Source organism: Desmodus rotundus, chromosome 2, assembly GCF_022682495.2.
Source record: "Desmodus rotundus isolate HL8 chromosome 2, HLdesRot8A.1, whole genome shotgun sequence".
NCBI lineage: Eukaryota > Metazoa > Chordata > Mammalia > Chiroptera > Phyllostomidae > Desmodus > Desmodus rotundus.
The window spans coordinates 198,605,007-198,625,829 of NC_071388.1; the positions used below are offsets into that span (position 1 = coordinate 198,605,007).

General features: G+C 48.4%; 1 protein-coding gene across 2 annotated transcripts in view; it reads right to left on the reverse strand.

Annotated features, from left to right (window-relative positions):
- SERPINE2 (serpin family E member 2) overlaps positions 1-20,194 on the reverse strand; it is a 54,577-nt gene extending 34,383 nt beyond the window's left edge. The window contains exon 1 of one of the 2 annotated variants that reach the window (XM_053919124.2): positions 19,980-20,194. The gene's annotated coding sequence lies outside the window, so the exon portion shown is untranslated. Of the gene's footprint in view, positions 1-19,623; positions 19,864-19,979 lie in introns of those variants that run through there. The other variant, XM_024563967.4, reaches the window with a different exon arrangement.
- Between the last annotated feature and the right edge of the window lie 629 nt (positions 20,195-20,823).

The window sequence follows — 20,823 nt, forward strand, 5'->3', positions numbered from 1 at the left end:
TTTGCTCTGTCAGCCCCCTTATCAAACCAGGCTCATGCACGGCCTGTTGAAAATAGGTGGGGAGGCCTGCGTCACCGGAGCTTCCTGTGCGGGGCATCAGGGCAGGTGTTTGTTCATGCCAGGCCCATTCACCAGGAAGCTTATCCTCGCAGGAGGAAGCCAAGCCCCAGCCTCCTAATGCTGGGGCTCCTCTGTGCACACCTGACATCCTCCCCATAAAGCGGCAGCAGCAGGGACCAGGGGACATAACCTCCCGTCATGGCTTCCTGTGGGCCTGTGCCCGCCCCCACTGCCTGGTCCTCCCCAACCTGCCCATTCCCATAGTCTTTTTTCTGAACCAAAGCCAGCTTTATCATTCAGGTCCAGGGACCAGCACTGCCAGGTGCAGAGAGGTAACCCTAAAATGCGCACATACACCCTAAATTATTCTTACGGCCACTGTACTTACTCCCTGGGAACTTTCTGAACTAATTAGTTAAGCAAAACTGAGCCCAAACGCCCACTTTCTTCCCTTCCCTCATGAAAAGGGGGCAGGGCCCAGCTACAGAGGAAAAGATACCCAGCAGGTGACTGTTAAACTGGGACTCCAATATCACGCTGCACCAAATTACCCCAAAATACCTCCTGCGGGAGATCCCCTTCTGCCCGCTGCGATGCCCTCTTTTTCTCAGGAGAGTGCAGCGTTGGTGGGAGCCCTGTGAATGATGGAGGTTTCCTCACTGGGCGGTGAGGGCCCCGCTGTGGCAGCGCAGAGGGAGGGTGTGGGTGTTAATCAGGCAGGAGCTCAAGAATCATGCATCCTGACCTCAGTCGGCAGGTGGGGGGCGGGGGGAGTGAGGAGGGCACCCACATTCTACTGCATATTTATAGGGCTAAGTTCACAGCTAAACCCACTTGCTTCCTTTGAAGTCAGGGTGCTATTGCCAGGGCTGCCATGTCAAAAACCGTTAGGTGGTAGGTACAGTTTGTCCACTTAACCTATTTCACAAATATTAGGGGATCACCCACACGGTGGGCACGGTGCTGAGCTGAGAACATGCCCCGAAATGGGCCCGGCCCGGCCCCGACTCTCCTGGAGCCGATGGTCTGCAGCCTTGGCTCTCAGCCCAGCAGGTTTGCCCCTCGGGGAACAACTGGCAACATCTGGAGACACTTTTAGTTGTCACACTAAACACTGGGGGGAGGGTACTACTCTCTAGTGGCAGCGATGGGGGATGTGGCGCAACATCCCACACAGCTCAGGAGGACGCTGCCCCACAAGCAACGTCTGCTCCACAGTGTCAGTGGGGCTGAGGAGGCCCTCAGAGGAAGGGCCACGTGGGTGGACGCCGGAGCGTGACCTGGATATGACCGCACAAAGGGGGAGAGGGACGAGGACAGGGTAGAAGGTCCCAGATGGGGGACCTCAAGAGCCAAAAGGCCTGGTGTTAGGAGGTTCCACGGATGGTTCTGGAAACTGACATTCTGGCAATACGTTTATTTGTGAGACAGGTCGACCCGGGCCATCCCCTGACAAGGAGCTCATCGTGGCACACACCGGATCCCAGACTCCGACGTCCGTCTTCCCCCGCGGCCTTCTTCCTCCACCACCGGGCACTGCACACATTAGAAGACGTAGGAATCGAACCCTATTTTTTTCTTCGTCTCGATACCAAAAGCATGACCCCAAAATGGAAAAACTGATAAGCCAGACCTCGTCAAAATTTTAAAACTTTGCTTCGCAAAAGACTCTGCAAAGAGGATGAAAAGACAAGCTACAGACGAGGAGAAGGTATTTGCAAACCACGGATCTGACAAGGACTAGCGTCTCGAAAATATAAAGAGCTGGACACACAGAGGGCCCACGAGCCCGAGGAAAGATGTTCAACATCATTCACCATCAGGGAAGCGCAAGTGGAAACCACGATGAGCTGCGGCTACGCACCCATCAGAATGGCTAAAATAAAACACTACTGATAACACCAAATGCTGGGAAAGCTGCAGAGAAATTGGACAACCCACCCATTGCTGGTGGGACTGTAAACTGGTAGAGCCTCCCTGGAAAGCAGCCGGGCAGTTTCTTACAAATCTAAGCACGCATTTAACCATACAATCTAGCAGTCTCGGACATTTATCTCAGAGAAATGAAAACTCAAGTTCACGCAAAAATCTGTACACCACTGTCCATAGCAGCTTTATTTGTAATAGCCCCCAGCTGGAAACTACCCGGAGGCCCTTCAGTGGGTGAACGGCTCCACAACCCACGGCACATTCTCACCGTGGAGCACTTACCCTAGAACTACCGGTACACACAGCCCTTGGATGGACCTCAAGGGAATTATGCTGAGTGGAAAAAGTCAATTCCAAAAGGTCACAAACTGCATGCTCCCATTTATAAAACAATCTTAAAATGACAAAATTATAGATGGAGAGCCTATTAGCAGTTACCAGGAGTTAGGGAAGGGGGTAGGGATGTGAGTGGGAGTGACTGCAACAGGGTGACATGAGGGGTCCTTGGGACCGAACTGTTCTGCATCTTGGCTGTGGTGGTGGCCCCACAGTCCACAGGTGACACACCGGCACGGAAGTAAGTACACGTGGACATGCATGTGAGTGCGTGTAAAGCCGCTGAAACCCGCGTGAGGTGGCTGGATGGCAGCCGCGGCCATTTCCTAGTTGTGGTGCTGGCTGTTGTGCATTGTAGTTACGCAGGATGTCGCCTGCGGGGGAACGAGGGGACGGGCGTGTGGGATGTCTCTGCATTATTTTTCACAACTGCATAGGGATCTACAACGCTGTCAACATAAAAAGTGAAAACACAAAAGCTTTATATTAAAATTTCAGTCAGCCAAAAAAATGCCCCTTCAGACAGCTCTTTTCACTATTTATTCGAATTCCTTTCCCAATCCTGCAAGTACCCTAAAAATGCCAATATTCTAAAAAGACAAACCAACAAGGTTTTTGTATAATTGTGCCTTTCCATAATTTGTGACAGCCTCAATTCTGAGACTTCTCGGCTTCTGTAGGCTCCTGAGACAAACCGCCCAGGTTCATCCCCACTTCCACTACCAATTACCCGTGTGACTTTTGACAAGTCGCACCTTCACCATGCCTCAGTTTCTTCACCTGTACAATGGGTGTAACAGTAGTCCCTGCCTTATGGGCTTCTGCATGGCGTGAAAAAGGAGAACACGTCTCAACTTCCTCCATCAGTCACTGAACACCCCGCAGGCCCAATTACAGCTGGCTCCTGGCTCTGCCACTCACTCCCATCATCATGGACAGCTGGGATGTCCTTGGGTCTCTCTCCTCAGCCTCCCAGGATCGGGGTCTTCTTGCCAACCCATCGTAACAGTTCCCTCAACTGCCAATCTTCCCCAGCTCCAAGTTCTAAAAATTGAAAGGAGTTTTGACAGCTGCCTTTTCTACTTACTTGTGGTCTTTTTTTTAAATTGTGGGCCATTTTCTCCTTTTCTTTGCTGTAGAAGGGACTCAAGGGTCTGTCTACTATGTGACTTTATGAAAGTTTCACCTGTGGTCACAAGTCCTCAGGGAAGGTGACTGGAGTGGCCCTGTCCTCTAAAGGACAAGCAGCCGGGCCCTAGGCAGCCTCCGTGAATGGGCCTGGTGATGGGGTCAAGCAACGCCTGATGGTCACTGGGTGACTCAGTGAATGGGTGCCGGGCTCTGCTGGTTTTCTTGTGTTCTCTCCAAGACTGCCAGCTTCATGAACAAGGAAAAGGGTTTCCTACCAGCATAAGCTGAAATAAGGCACGATTAGACTAATACAATTTTCAAAACACTTTAGTGTAGCAAAGCCAGACCAGCCCTGTCTCAGTGGTCAAGAGACTCAGTGGTAGAAGCCTGGATTGTAAGCTGAGTCTCATCACTGTTTTATTTGCCTAGGTGGAGGAAATATCTGACACGAAATATCTGTGTGAAATATCTAACACAGAAAATGTCTGAGGAATGACAGAACATGCCTGGTGACTGCCCAAGGAGGCCACGTAGAGATAACCCAGAGCTGCACTGGAAAGCTATTGCGACGGTAACTGAAAGGAAGAGGTAGGTCATCCGGGAGAAACAGCTTAAATTTTAGCAAGCATAGCGGACTCTAAATCCTTGTATTAAAAAAAAAAATAGGTAGAAAGATATGAAGTCCTCTTATCTATTTTCGTAGATATTTTAGGAGAGGAGGAAAAAGCCCTCCCCATCTCTAGGCTTGCTGTTCCCAGGTTCTACATCTCAGCAAGTGGAGCACCCCGTCGGTCCGAGATTTGAGGTAAGAAGTCTGGGTGTCATCCTTCTTCCTTTCCCTGACCCCATTAGAGCCATCGACAAGCTCAATCATTCTCCCTCTGAGGTAGTTCCTGAATGGTCTACTCTCTCCACCTCCTCTGCCCTCAGTCCAGCCACCAAGAGGGACATTAGTCTCCTGTACCCAACTCACTGTCTGCTCTGCCCAGTGAACTTGCTGATAGAGAACGCTGACCAGAATCCTTAGCACGAAGACCTGCATCAAAAACTTCAAAGGCTTCCCTAAGCTCTTATAATAAAGTGCAAACCCGCTGCCACAGCCTGTGAGTGGGCTCCCTGGTCTGGATTTGGCTTCCTGCTCGAGGTCAGTTCTCCTTCTCGGGGGTGGCAGAGCCTTTCCCGCCTCAGGCCTCCATCTGCACATTCCTTCTTGCTACATTTGTCATCTCCCCTTCTCTCTGTCCCTGCGGGCGGGATAGGGACCTGCTCTGTCCTGTTTGCCACTCTTCCCCAGCACCTGGGACACAGGTGCACATGGGACACAGAGCTGCTCTCCGTAGAACCAAGGCATCGCTGAAGAAGGCAGGCCCCACAATCAATGTAATTCACTTCATGTACTAACACTGATGACAGAAGCCACCATCTTAAAAGCAGGTTGCGATCTAAATTATTTGGGGAAGTCATGTTTTTAATGAAATCCTGGAGCAAGCTTTCACAACATGGGCTCTATTGACGTTTCGGGTGGGTATTTCTGTGTGGTGGGGGTTCCTGTGTGTGTCATAGGTTGTTTAGTATTATCCATGGCCTCCACCCGCGAGATGCTATCACCCCCGCCCCCAATTGTGACAACCAAATTAAATGTCTGGAGACATTGACAAATGTTCCTGGAGGAGAGAGGGAGGATCACCCCTGGCTGAGAACCACTGACCCAGAGAACAATTAAAAACTGGCGGTTAAGACTTTAATTCTGCCCACAAAATGTCTAATTAACCCATACTTTGTCTGGATCACATGAGCAATCATGCATTTTAATACTGTATCACCTAACCACCATTTACAACATCGTTTCAGTGGGAACGTGCATTGCAAAACCCTCCATGAACCACCATGGAGGGCGTGGCTAGACCCTCCTGAGACTCCACGTCGCTTTCTGCCTCAGTGCTCTCGGGGGTGTCTGATGTCAAACATGTGGCAAAGACCTGGGGTCGGAGGGCAAATAGGAGGTCAGAGAAGCTGGGGAAAGGATGGAGCTCCTCATAGCTGATCTGCTCTTTCATGTCTGGGACATGAAAACAGGAGAGAGACAGAGAACTCCTCAGAACTTTGGGTCCTGCCTGAGAGCACCATCCCACAGAATGCTCAGGCTTTCTCTTCCTGTCCACAGTGAGGCACAACCCAGGAACGACATGTGAAAGATGGAGTCTCAGTACTGCTCTAAACCCGTCCATGCCCGCCCCTGGGACTAACAGAAGGCCTCTGAGCTTGGAGCAAAATGGACCTCTGGAAAGCAAAACGACTTCCTCGTTTCACCTGCCACACGGCAACAATATTTCCAATTGCTGGTTAAATTGCAAATGCCCCGTGAGTCATTTAAATAAATCTCACACGTATGAAATAGTCAATTGTGTTCTCAGGGCAATTCCCAGCTGTAAAAATAGAGCCACATGGAACAAATTTTTTTTTCTGCGGCTAATTGAAAATACTGCACATATAATGCATGATTTAAAGCACCCAGGAGGAATTTCAATTTGCGCTCTCTGTTTTAAAATGTACAATCAAACGCTGTCTTACAGTGCTCCATACATTTGAGTCAATACTGCCTGCCTGAAGCCCCAACCACTCCAAAATTCTCATGCTATGAATTGATGACCTGAGATTTTAATGCTGAGTGACTTTCAAAACAATGTCTTTCATAAGGCTGTGTTTCCTGGGAAAATCTCCAAAACACCGGCAAGATGCCTGCCAGGAGGAAGGGACCAGGTATAACATCCTTCACTCGGGAGCCAAGCAGGGATCTCACAGGTGCTCACAGCGCTGCCCTGGAGTTAAAGGATCTCGATAGTCTTGATGGTTGATTAAATGGGAGTTGGCAGAGTCTGTGACAATGATGAAGGGACTGTCAAAGTAACATGTGCCAAAGAAGGAGTGCCCAGACGTGGGGTCTAGGTGAAGGGGCAGTCACAAGCTTCACGATCATTTTCCATTTCCAATAGAGCTTTAGAGCCTTCCTGGTTAATCAAACAGTTGGGGAGGTTCTGCACCACATCGGGAGATGTCACAAGGAAGAAGGGAAAGCCCCGCCTGACCTTTACGGCTGCAGATGAACAGAGGACGGAGGTACTCAAAGGACTTAGAAACAAGACTGAACACGGTGGGGAGTATTAAGAGTTCCAGGCAAACAAGGAAGGTCTCAAATTGCTTTTACTTTACATGCAATCACATTAAATTTGATCGTTAATGTCCCTCCATACAGCAAATTAGTAGGAGGTGAAAATCAAAAGCAGCCATAATTACCCTGCTGGCCACGATGAGAGTGGAAACCAACAAATAATAACTAGTGAAGAATTAAAAGCATTAGAATTTAAAGTCAAATAACACAGTAGACACCTGATACATATTCATCGAACAAATTAAAGTAGTACTCACAACCTAGTGTTACTCGTTAGATAAGCAAAGCTTTAACCCTTAGCTTTTGTTCCATAAATTAAGAAACTGAATCAGAAACAATAGCAGGACTCAGAAACGATCTGTTTCCATTAACCTGTCACCAAGGGCTAATGTCTTTTTTTTTTTTATGTTTTATTGTTTATGCTGTTACAATTGTTGCAATTATTTCCCCCTTCTCCCCCTCTGCCCAGCCTGCCCCCAACTCCCATAGTCAATCCACACCCTGTTGTCCATGGCTCCTTCCTATATGTTCCTTGACGAATCCCTTCACCTTCTTTCAAACATCACCCGCTCCCTCCTCCCCTCTTACCTCTGTCAGTCTACTCCATGATTCTGTAACATCTGATAGTATCTGTAACTAAGACATGGAGATCCCCAACAACTGGGGACGAAGGCACCTACTATGTGGAACTCTGCTGACAACAGCCTCCTGGCTCTGATTGACTAGTAATTGCCCTACAGGCCCCAGGGGACTAACCCAGGTTGAGCCCTGCGACTCCAGCCATCAGCTCTCTCACTTGCTTTCATGTGGTGCTTATCCACTAACCTTCCGTAACAAGTGGGCTCCCCATGAAGACCTTGGTCATGGGGGGAACAGGCTCATTGGTCAAGGGACCATCTTTCCATTCTCCCATCTCTTACGTCTGGTAACTGTCAGTCTCTCTGACCTGTAACGACGCTGCGGGTGCTGACAAAATCTGGCTTATCTTCCATGCTTCATGCTGTGAATCTCCCTAAGCCAGTGAGTTGCAACCTTTTTCATCTCAGGGCACACAGAAACTACCCACTAAAATTCTGTGGCACATCAAAAAATACATCTTTTGCTGATCTAACAACAGAAAAAAGGTATAATTTTGATTCTTTCACACCCGACAGCAATTGTTGTGTTGGCTGTTGTCAGTTCTTTATTTGACAATAAGGGAAAAGAGGTCAGTGCCCCGGACTAATTAGTCAGGTGTCACGTTTTAAAAATTCTGGCGCCACACTGCTGTGCCTCTGGCGATCAGCTTCTTGGACATTTCACAAATAAAATGCAGCACCGTTTGGTGACCCATCCTATGTTTTTTCCTCTTTCTTTGGCACCACTGAGTATTTATTTACATTTTCCCCCCAGGGCAAGTGGAGGGAAGGCAGGAAAGTGCTGAGCTTGTCTCAAAACCTGAGAAGGGAGAAGACAAAGGAAGAGCTCAGTGGAGCTCCATCAGCTTCCTAACACACCTGTGCTCCCACATAGGATCATTCACGAAGTTCAGGGATGAATGATTTGGCAAAATACAGGCAACATCCTTCCTACCCCATCTCCAAATCTATTAAAGATTTCGAATAAAAAATGGATTGCATTTTCTCATTAAGTGACCAGGGATGCTGTGAGACAAGTTTTGGCAGCCACAGAGGTGATTCTGTGATACCTGGGTATACTTTCATCTTTTCTTTCTCAGTTTCCAGTTCTGGTTCTTGTAACTAAGTCCCCTCTATCCAGATGTGGTACAAGAGACCCAAACAGGTTTAGCCCATCCACCTCCTTCAGCATAAGTTTCGGGCACGTATTACAAGTATTGTAAAATAGTTATGCAGAGGAAGTTGGGAAGGTGTGTAAGAGGTAACAAGTCCCTGGTTCCATCAGTTTAACTTCTGGGGGAATATTATATGAGAGAGACACCTTCTGAAATAAATTGAACAAGTAAATAAAGATAGATGTATCTATAGGAACAGGATCTGGAAATATTCTAAAGTGGGTGGAGGGAACGAGGAATGGAGAAGATAAAGTAGTTAGTAACCACTTTTAGAAGGGCTCCTCTACTTTTATCTTAGATCCTTTGCTCACTTCTTTCAGTATAGTTTGTAAACAAATAAAATCCCAAAGGAATATTTAAGATGACCACTTTATATATACATGTTTTTTTTCCCCTGGGAACCATCTGACCAGCAAAGTTCTGCAAACCTCAGAAACCATCTTAAGTGGCAGGAAACATGATTCCAAATCTGGCTTTGGTCACCCAAATACTGAGGTTCTTCCTCTAGCCTGAGTGTCTTTGCTGAGGTCCCTACTGGTGCCTTCTGAAGGGATTTGGTGGGGTTAGTTGAGGTTCAGCTATTTTGCAGAAGAAATCTGTGTCCACTTTTGCCCTGGCCAGTGTGGCTCAGTTGGTTGGAACACTGTCCTGTAACCAAAGGGCTTCAGGTTCAATTCTCAGTCTGGGTACATACCTAGGTTGCGGGTTTGGTCCCCAGTCTGGGCGTGTGCAATCCCCAGTCTGGGCACGTACAGGAGGCAACCAATTGATGCTTCTTTCTCACATCACTGTTTCTCTCTCTCCATCCTCTCTCTGAGAGCAATAAAAAAAAAATGTCCTCGGGTGAGGATTAAAAAAAAAGAAGAGACCTGTGTCCATTTTAACACAATTGTGGAATGGGCTTCTTGTCCAGTCCTAGATCTACATGCTTCAGATAAAGCACATACCTGTTCTGTGACTCAGTTTCCTCAGCTATACAATCAGTGATAATCCCGTCCCCCCTCCTGCACCTCAGAAGTTGCTGTGAGGATCACGTGAGACACTGTTCTGAGAGATGACATGACAAGTCTTAGGCACCACACATAGGGCCAGCCCTTTCGTACCTCCCCACATCCAAAGCTAAGGCAGAAGAACAAGAATTTCTGGAATTAAAAAATCAGTGGCTTCATGAAAGTTCTTCTCACCACCTTCGTCTAACCTCTGCTATAAGCTACGACACGGAAGAATCTTTAGGGATGGAGGACATCCAGCCCCTTTTTGTCACAATTTTATAGTGACAGAACACCTCTCCAATGTCTCATGGAGAAGATGTTCACCAACAATGGAGCTGGTGAGTAGGTGTACAGGAGGTGGGGGCGAGGGTACATTTATAAAGCTTCTACTGTGTGTATGTCATCTCACTGAATGGATACAGTTGAGGTAACAGAGATGCATAGATTGAGTCATCTACCCACATCCCACAGCAAGAAACCAGTGAGTGACCGCACAGATGCCTCCGCCACCAGGCGATGGACGTTGACAGACTGCTCCCAGAGAGACGGCGGAGACTCCTGTCACCTGCCTCTCTCCTCCTGTTCAATCCCTCCAGGTCCTTTTTCGTTCCCTCGGTCTGCACTCAGGATCAGCACTGATCCTGAACGTTTGGAACGTTTGCCTCTTCTTTTGCTCCCACACGCAGAACAGTGTTTTCAGCATATCTGACAACCCTCTTCCACACTGTGAGGGCGTCCTTCTCCTAGTATAAAGCTCTTTCTTCGATGAAGTTCTAAATACCTGTGCCTCTATGGGTGATACTCCCCAAATAAGATCCTCCCCTTTTCCCAATGAGAAGATCCCCAACAACCCCCTCCGCTCCCACCGAAGTTTTGGTCAACTTGACTAAATAAATTTTATGGCCAATGTGTAAAATCCCACACATTATGATTTGGAAATAGCACTTTTCTTTCCATCCCCACTTTCCATGAAGCAATGAACTTCAGAGGTTCCCCAGGCATCTTCTACATGCCGGCCCTCACTCTCTGAGTGGTCAAACAATTCTCCTGAGCACATCAGCTCCTTCTCTTCCAAGTTGCCCCTGATAGGGCACTTTTCACATTCATGTGTGACACTGTCCCTGAAACTTGTGAAGTCATGAAACATCTATCCTAAGCCATGAGAACCCCTGCATGGGGCATCAGGACAGTTGCCCTCACAGGTAAAAATATATTCAGGCCCTGGCTGGTGTGGCTCAGTGGATTGAGTGCCAGCCTGCAAACCAAAGGGTCGCTGGTTCGATTCCCAGTCAGGGCACATGCCTGGGTTGTGGGCCAGGTCCCCAGTTGGGGACGTGTGAGAGGCAACCACACATCAATGTTTGTCTCCCCCGCTCTCTCTAAAAAACAAGTAAAGTTTTAAAATATGTATATATTCCAGATCCCCACAGCATATTACTAGCCATGCTACTTTTTAAAGTGGTCTTTCATCATCTTCATAAAATTTCATTTGACAGAAAGCAGTTACCTCCCCAGCAAACCCATTTCCTCCTCTTCCCAAGCACAGAGCTGCGCGACATTCCCGAGCTTCCGCCGCAGGTGGCAGTGACCATCAGACTGAAGTGTGGTCAGTGAAATGGGAATAGAAGTGATACACACCACTCTCAGAGCTGGCCCATCGAAACCCGCCACAGACAATCCTCCACGATCTTTCTGCTACACCAGCTCAATGCCAATAAGCACCATGCCCTTGGAAACCAGCTACAAAATACAGAGGAGCACCAGGGTGAACAGAGACTGGGCCACTGAATCACCAAGTTGGGAAACGACACACCCACTTTAGGCTTTATACAAGTGGAGAATAACCCTCCATTGTATTTGAGCCATGACATATGTTTGGGTTTATTCGTTACAGCAACTAGCATGACCTTCACTAGTACACCATTCAACATTTGGCAACTGTGAAGGCACGAGCTCAGGCATAATGACTAAATCTGTATTTAATTACTTTGCCTTGAAAGACAAATATCATATGACCTCGCTTACATATGGAATCTAATGAACAAAATAAACTGATGAACCAAATGGAAACAGAGGCATAGATAGGTGGAACAGACTGGCAGCTGTCAGGGGGGAGGCGGGAGGCAGAATGAAAGAAGGTGAGGGATTAGCCAAATAACATATATGCAGAGCCCACAGTCACAGAAAACAGTGTGATAATGGCCAGAGAAAAGTGGGGGGGGGGGGTGGAGGTGAGCAAAGGAGGGAAAATGGGGACATCTGAAATGGTGTCAACAATAAAAATAAAAATAAAATAAAATAAAACCCCTTTTTGTCATGCAAGCTCTAGAAGCATTCCTCATTAGTACTGACAAAGGAGATTTCAGGCTAATGTGCCCAGAAAGGCCTCCTGATAAGACAGCTGTTCACATTTCCTCACACAGGAGGAGTAAGAGGGAGTTCACTTCACGCGCTGACCATCCTTGGCTCCACAGCCAGTCCTGGAAGACCTGGAAGGCTGCGGGAAGGCCAGACGACCAGCTGATCACTGGGAGCACTGCCAACCAAGAGCGTCACAGGAAAGGGGTCTGGGATCAAAGACTGAGAACATACAGAGCAAGCCGCTCCTTCACGAGGTCAAGGACAGACTGAAAACATGAGTCTCAGAGGAATTAAATGCTCACCCGGACAAGCTAAACCCCACTACCACCTTGTGCCCTGGACGTCAGCTCCATTCTAGCCCCCGTGCCCAGCACCGAACGTACACGCCGTACTTCATCCTCACAAGCCTTAAGACACAGTTTCCTTCATGCCCAACTCACAGATGAAGAAACAGAGGCTTGGAAAAGTTTAGCAAATTGGCTATGATCTCTTGGTCTCTAGCTAGGACTGATCACATCTGGATTCAGACCAAAAATCGTTGGCCCTCCAACCCTCCATATTCCTAATTACTTCGTATACTATAGGCGGGAGGAGGAGGGGAACATTGACTATTTAGATGTGACAAATTTTGAAATAAAGTTAACTATTTAAAAAAAAACAACTGTTAATACTATGAAAAGTTACATCTCAAGCAATATCCTAAGTTAGGTATTCATGTGTTCGTGGAGTTCAATGAGGCATCTTTTAAAAATCATGCCCCACTTTCTCTTTGGTCGTGTCGAGTTTTATCCAGCTCAGGCTGTTATCCCCTTGGACTCTGGATACATGCACTCCACCTTTTCAACCGAAAGGTCAGTGTTAACTTTAGAGCTTGAGTCCCATGAAAAAACAAGTGTCCAAGAAAAGACCTGGAGGGGGCTGCGGGTCCAACGCATAAAGACATTACTTCAAACATGACACAGAAATATTAGCCTCTTCCTGTCTCAAGTGTTTGGGCTGTGTTGTTGAAGGATATCATGCAGCAGAGTGAGAAGATGGTCTTTTGAGAGGAGGCATGTTGTATGACAAGAATTTCTTTCTGAGAAGTTAGAAAAATTGATGGGATATAAATCTTCAAACATTCACGGTATCGGCTCAGTTCACACATTTACAGACCTGGCTTCAGGTTCTGGCATTGACACATCTGGGCTGTAAGATCAGGAACAGTTGGGCTGCTCCACACTCTTCTCTCCCAACCATACGAGTGGAAAGGATACTGTGTCTGTCCTACAGGCAGACATGTAGCTCGAGGAGAGAACACAGAGCGCCTGTCAACTGAAAAATCTAGTGGCAGTTGGGGTAACTTGCCTGTCCAGCACAGCTCTCTCAATGCTCCCTCCCATCCTGACCACAGGCCTGAACATGTGACTCAGACTCTGGCCAATCATAATATTCCATTCCCCTGACTACAAGCACTGGTCCAGGGAAAAAGCACATGACCCAAATTGAGCCAATCAGAGTGCCTCCCTAGGATTCTTCCAACTGGAAATGGCAGAAATCCCCTCTTTCCTCTTTGATTGTGAGACTATAGGGAAGTAAGCCTGAAACTACCTACAGTCATGGTTGCTGAAGAGACAGAGAGGGAGAAAAGAGAGCACCAAGGACCTGGGTCTCTGGTCCCAGTCACCTCCAAGGCCAGAGACACCTCCGCCATGCCTCAGGGGCAGCAATGCAAACCAATAGCACTACCTTGCATTCCATGCTTTTGTGTCAATTATTTTGATTTGGGTTTCTACACTTTTAACCAAAAGATACTGCAGTAATTAATAGCTCATAGAATCTAAAGAGTAACCAAATTCTCAATAAAAATTTCTTCCTAAGTGGATTCCTTACTTAAAAAAAAAAAATCAGTAGAGCAAACGCTACCATTATTTACATAGCATTTTCTTAAAAGAAAGAAAAATCTATTTTCACTTACAGTCACTCATTTTGAGTGGACTTCATATTTGGCATTAAACTCTCTCACATATCCACACCCACCTTCAAGATTTGGTTCATAAAAGCTTAGGCTGAAAACCAACAGTTATTTTTTTTTTCTAGAGCTATATTAGCACTAAATGGAAGAGGAAGAACTAGTAATGCTAATTCTCCAGGTTACCGGAGTTCTCACTGCAGGGTTGCGGGGGGCACTACAAAAACAAAGCATATTTACCAAGATTTGCAGTCACTACAAGAAATCATTCTGCTTTTTCAAAGGATTTTTTCTCCTTCTACACAAAAATGTCCTGCACATTATCTTTCTCTCGAGAATGAAGTGATAAAAATAGAAAGGCACGGTAGGTTCCAGTTCTGGAATTCTCTGCTGAAGCAAAGGACAAAGTCTGAGGTCAAACCGAAGCAAGAGCATGGGGTGTTCTCGATCTAATCTTGAACTAGGTGCATCCATCCCAACCTTTGAAAGAATTCGAGGATGAAATAGCAGACAAGTTTGTCAAAATGCATTGATGGAATTTCAAACAGAAGATTGCGGAGGCTCAGTAGCCATCCACATGCACAAAAAGCCCCAGAAGGAATGCCAGCTTCTCTGGACTGGGCTCACCTCCAGACCTAGAAATCTACCCAGAATAAGGGGACAATCGTTGACTGTAAACAGATTTGCCCTGTTCAATGAAAAGTGGCATTTCTCAAGAGAGAAGTAAAATCACATTAATCTTTCAGTGTTCTTAGACAAATTGTGAACTCATAGATTACAAGTCACTTAAAGACGTAGTTTGCATTTGACTCCATTCTACACCAAAGGGTACTTTTATGAAACCCTGAATATTGATTTTCAGATCAGACGTGCAATCTATTCATGAGGAAAGATAGTTTTGGAACAAAAATATGGCCACATTTATGGGTGGAGATAATGGTTTACAAACAAGAACCAAGTATATGGGACACAATTTATTTGATATTTTTTATTAATCCCTCCAGGTGGGAATACAAACTAAATCTTCACGTTGGCCCTCAACACTATTTCCGAGTACTAAAGAGCCAAGTTGAATAATTTCACTTGTTTAAAAGAAAAAGAATTTCATGTAGACAAACATAAAACTATATATTTTTTAAAAATTTCCTTGAGACCTGATATTCACTTATGAGACAGCTGGATCAGACAAGAAAATAAGCCTAGAAGTTACATTTTTAAAAATAATAAGACACCTTTCAGATCATTATTTCAACCCACCCACTGATCCATTATACAGGCAAAGGAATTAAGTTCTAGGTGGTCACCTATACAAATCATCGCAGGCCCTCTTCCAGCCCAGGGCTCTTCCCACACACTTGGCTGAAGACATTAGCCAAAACATTACTATGGGGAAAAAAAAAGTCAGCAAGAGGTGATGCATGCATCACCATCATCGAGAAGGTTAATGGATATAAAGCAGAAAGCCTCCTCCTACCGTGTACAAATCATGAAATAGAGTCCAGCCCGGCCAATGGAACTCAAGGAAGACAGACCCAAGCCAAAAAAAGGTTCAGATGAGGATAACTGAAGTGAACAGACACAGAAGCCCTCTGTATTAGACTTCTGCTTTTCTCTTCTGCTTTTCCCCCTATGTATTGTTCAATCTCAGAAGACATGGTTGATCAGATTTTTTTTTAATGTGAAGATACACAGGGTGGGGCAAAAGTAGGCCGAGTTGTGAGTGTGTGAAGCAGAGTTCACAAGGCTGCTGTAATAAGCATAACCTGCGTCTCTCTTTCCATATGAACAACTGTAAACTTACTTTCGCCCACCCCTGGATATTAAATGCAGAACCTGGGGTGGAGGTCGAGGAGAGAGCTCCCCTTTGAGCCTGAAAAACAAGCACTCTTTCATGAATATATAGTGAATTTATAACATGAAGGAATATGGTTTAGTTCAGACACCCATTAAACGCCTTTTGGGTCATGCACCACTGCGGATGCAAATGAAGCTAAACCCAGGCATGGGCTCATGGCCCTTAGAGTCTGGTGGGTAAGGCACGCTGCCATGACACAGTCTCTGCCATCAGAGGCACCCACAGGGTAGGGGGGATGTGTGAGCACACACGCCACACACCTGCCATAGAAGGCTGGGGGTAGAGATTTTCAGGAAGGACTCTTTGGAAAAGGTGATACCGGACCCGAGTCTTGAGAAAGGGGTAAGTCACCTAGACAATCAGTGCAGACAGAAGATGGACAAAAAGAATTCTAGGCAGAGGTTCAGCAGTTGCAAAAGCAAGGCGGGTATGAGGAGTCTTCAGGAGTTTTGCAAGAAAATAAAGTTTTGGGAAGGGCATGAGGCAGGGAGGTGGGAAGGGGTTGAAGAGAGCTTAGACTTTGTTAGGTCATTACAAATGGCCCACAGCCTGGGGGTCGCTCTGGGGGAAAACAGAGCACGGTGGAACATTCCCTGGCTAAGTGCTGAGGAGTCCTGGGCCAGAACCATCCGACGGCAACTGAGCGACTTCGGTACTGTGTGTAAGTGGGGCCCACCACATTCTAAAGGCTGAGAGCTCCCGGGGCAGCTGGGACCTCCTTGATGAGTCTCCTCACCTGCTCCCAGTGAGGCTGTGAGAAAGTAGGAAGGTGGTGAGGTCCATGAAATGGTCTGTGAACAGCAGAGACTGCATCTTAACACAGGGGAGGTAACACTAGATTTATGTATTCACTGCCCTCCTTACAGCAACTTGGGTGCAGCACCACAGAAATACGGTAGAGAGCCCACCTTTCATTCTGAGATACCTACCCTATGACACAACATAACCACTACTTCAGAGTCAGGATTTGTCCCAAAGACAAGAAGGAGGCCTGGGTTTTATCAGCAGGGACACACGCAGACTTGGGATCGAGGGGCAGAAGAAAAGTCATCCCAGCCGCCACATGGAAGACAGTTGAAAGGGGTTCAAAACCAGGCAGGGGACCAGGAGGTGAGGCACTAGCGAATCACAGGCTGTCATGGTCTCCTAGCCAATGGTCTCCCACCTGTGGTCGCCAGTTCAGAGCCCATGGGAGCCAGGGAGCTGCTATAAGCGAGGACCGTGGGTCCAGGGGGCGCTGGAAACTCCGCGACAGCCAAGTGTTGCCACGTGGGAATAGAACTCTCATGCTCCAGGTCTTATGACTTTGAACAGAAGCTATAAATCCAAGTGGCATCTTAATATTTCTAAATATAACTCAATGTTGGCATACTTTGTCCAGGCCAACAACACATCTGCCAGCTATCAAAGGCACACTGGCCACCCTTCGGCCAGTTCTGTACTCTACAGCAGGGCAAGGCCAGTGTGATGACAGCAGAGGGGTCCAGGACTTCACAGCCTGGACAAGCAGCACAGCCTGGCAGCTGTCTGGATGTAGGGGTGCTGGAAGAGTCTAGCATCATCATGAGGTTCCTGCTTTAGCACCCTGGTGAACAGTAGAGCCACACCCAAGAAATACATACATACATATATACATACATAAATAAATAAGAGGGACACATTTTGGCTAAGGATGAAACGGGTCTGGGTTGGATGATGAGAACTAAAACCAGTTTTGAACTTCCTGTAGGTTTCTTGCCTACAGGGCATGGAAAAGTCCACTGGCCTGTCGGTAACTAGCTAGAGACACCAGTGAGGGACTCACTTTGTACTTGGTGATAGCTGGAGCTGTGGGCACGTGGTCACCCAAAGACTCTGTAGAGCAGAAGAGGAATAAGGACAGAGCCCTGGGTGACCCCAGGAGGTGCCAGGGAGGCAGAAGGAAAAGCAGGAGGAGATGACAACTAGGGAAGGAAGAAAGCACCAAAAAGGAAGATCCGCATCTCATTCCACACTGAGGTCTGGAGAGCATCCACACAGTTCTTGCAGGCATTAGGGGGTTTGCTACTTTGGGGAGGCTGTGGTCAGCTTGCAGAGTCAGAAGGAGGGAGTGACCCGGGAAGTGTTAACGCATTTCAGAAGCCCAGGGAGATCCAGTGATAGCTAGAGATGAAGTGAGGATGGAGGGGTAAAAGAGGTGATGGAATTTTAAAAATACTATTAAAAGAGAAAAGAGTTTATTGGGAGACATTAGGCAAGGCCACAAGGAGGCCTTCTCTCTAACCTTCGCTAGGTTCCCAGCCCCAATTTTATTTTATTTTTTTTCTATTATTCTACCCTATTTATGTTTTATGATACATTTTATCGTAGCCTAATTCGGTTTACTCTTCGAGTCTTCCGACAAGAACAAGAATTCAGAGAGAGCGGGGGCCTTCTGTATTTACCATGTGTTAGTGCCTGGGCACAGCAGATGCTTGAGAAGATCTCTTGAATGACTGGCTCAATTCAGAAAAGTCTGTCGGAGGGAAATGGGATAGGACATGGAGAGATTTTAACCCAGTGGCCCTACTTACTGGGTAGAGTGGGCCATGAAGCCACCTGCCAAAAGGGAAGGAGGAAGGGAAGGGACCTCTTGTGTTGGAGAAGAGTAGCAGTGGGAGTGCCTCTGAAAGATTGTTCAGAGACACTGAAACGCTGAAGTTTCTTACTTCACAAATTGAGCATCTCCGGGCGAGGGCAGGAGTCAGATGCAGAGGACTCAGTAGCTAGAGTGGGCGGAGGCCACTGGATTGGAGATGGTCAAGGAGTGAGAGTACCCCCCACACAGACTCTGGGACTAGAGGAGAGAAAGCCCGGGAGCCAGAGCTCACGGTGCTGAGGGAGAATGGCCAGGTGGCAGAGGAAGCCACACAGAGGAGTAGCCGGGACCTGGCTATGTCACCACCTCCTTTCCAAACTCTGCCACTTCAGTTTGATTAGCTGATATTTAATGCCCTATATCCGGAAATGAAAATTAACGTCCTTTTAGGACTGAGTCATTTCTGCCCTTTTAAAATTACACTAATATGTGAAGTTCAGGGGAGGCAGAAATTTTCTGTATAGATTTCCATTTTTTATAGAATAAAAAATAGATGACATCCTGCTGACCTTCAGTAACTGACCTGCACTGTGCAATACTTTCAAACATTATTTGAACAGAGAATCAAAACTTAAGGGTTGAAAGAAACCTTAGAGTCCGGCTCACACCTTCGTTTCCATAGCTGAAGAAAACTGTTGCGAAGCACGGTGAACAGCACATAATTACTGATTTAGGTATGCAGGCAGCCTTGAAAGTATCTTCGATTTTGGAAGGGCGCTTTAGACAGACAAAATAGCAATGCTTACGTTTCTTTCAGTCATCTGTGTTCAACTGTTGATATAAAAATCTCCAAAGTAAAAAAAAAATAATAATAATTATCACGTAAATTGCTCCTGTACACTTCAGAGAAGTTAACTGCTTCCTGGCTTGCAAGAGGAAGTCAAACCTTCACCAACCTTTTGATGTCGGTGCTAAATATCAGAATGCTCTCCGCAAAGTAGTCAGAGCAAGACACAGCAGCATTTGCGATTTCTCGAGAGAGACACACACGAAGATTATTTTTCGTTTACTAAAACACGAAAACCCTCAGTAGCATCTTCCACAATACCTAAGGTAGAGTGCTGTCTTATGTAACCGGAGCCTTCTCGCCCCAATCAGTTCGTAGGCGAATACCCAATTCCGCCCAGAATCTCGGAGGACTTTCCTTCACCTTACCTGTAGTCACTAATCAACATCGCAATTACGATCTGTACACAAGATGAAAACAGCGGAGACCTGCTCCATGGGGTTAAAACAGGTGCCAGAGGCCAATGTACAGGCTCTCCCAAACCACCGGTCCCCCCCAGCTTGCCCAGGCACCGGGAACAATAAGTAAAGAGTCCGTTCGTCTTTCCTTGCAGGGCGGCGCACATGCAAAGTACGGGGCAGGGGACGCCCGCGAGTACCTGGGTACCTCAGGTTCAGGGTTACGGGCGCCAGCTACGACGTACCGGGAGACTCCCGGCACACGCGTCGCCCCGGACTCCCAGCTGCGGGCACACCTGGACGCCCCAGCAGCGCGGCCCCGCCTCGCCGAGCCGGGGTCCTACTCGGGTTCCCGGGCACAGGGGCCGGGGCGCGCACGCAGCCTTGGCCGCCGCAGCCTGAGGGCGACTGAGAAAGTTCCTCCGCCTCGACTTCGCCGCCCCCGGGCCCCGCTGGCACCGCAGCGTCCCCGCCGAGCGAAAGGTCGCGGCAGGGAGCCGGCGGCGCGCGAAGGGACTGTCCCCGGGGCCGAGGCAGCGGCAGCCGCTCCCCTCCCGGCCCGGGCTCCCGGGATCGGCCGGGACGCGCAGCCCGTACTCACCGCCCCTCGCTCGGGATCCCCAGTGGGCGACGGCAGAGGGCAGCGCGGCCGGAGCCGAAGCCGGGTGGTGGCGGGGCGGGGAGTCGGAGGCCCGGGAGCAGCCGCGGCGGCGGCGGCGACGAGGAGGGTCAGAGAAGGAAGAGGCGGTGGCGTCTGCAGACTCCGCGTAGCAAGAGCAGCCCGTGCGCCCTACAGCGCTAGCCAGTGGCCGCCTCGGCGGGGGCTTTATCGCCGCCCGCCAGGCCCCCGCCCCTTCCTGCCGCCCCCGCCCCGCCCCGCTCCGCCTTCCCGCCGCCTCCTTTGTGTGCCAGCGGGCCGCAGCGTCCCCGCGCCCGCACTCCCGGACGCCCCCACTCTGGACGCAGCCTCGTGGCTTCCACCCCCAAGGGGTCCCAGTCGCGGGTCTGCGCCCCAAAATCTCCGGGAGACACCGCGACCCCGAAGTGCGGCGCCAGCCACAGCCAAGCTGCACGTGGGTCGCGGGGATCCGGGTGTGGGTGGGAGAAGGAGGGACCCAAGGGCTCCTGGCGCGTCCCTGGGACAGAGCGCGAGTCGTCTTGGCCGTCCCTTGGGAGAGACGGTAGCGCCCCGGGACAGTGCTCATCGGTCCGGGTAATGGGGATAACGGTGGCAGATAGCGGCCGGGAAGGGGCTGATCACCCCTCTAGGTGCTTCGCAGGGTGCCCCAGAGCCGACTTCCCTGGCCGTGGGGACAGAGAAACGGCAGCTGCTCGCAGTAGGCAGAAGGCAGACGAGGAAATCTAGAAAACTGGATTCCTGGCTGCAGTGACAGCAGGAGGAACCCGCCGAGTGCTGGGGGTCCAGCCCATTCCCACCGGTAACT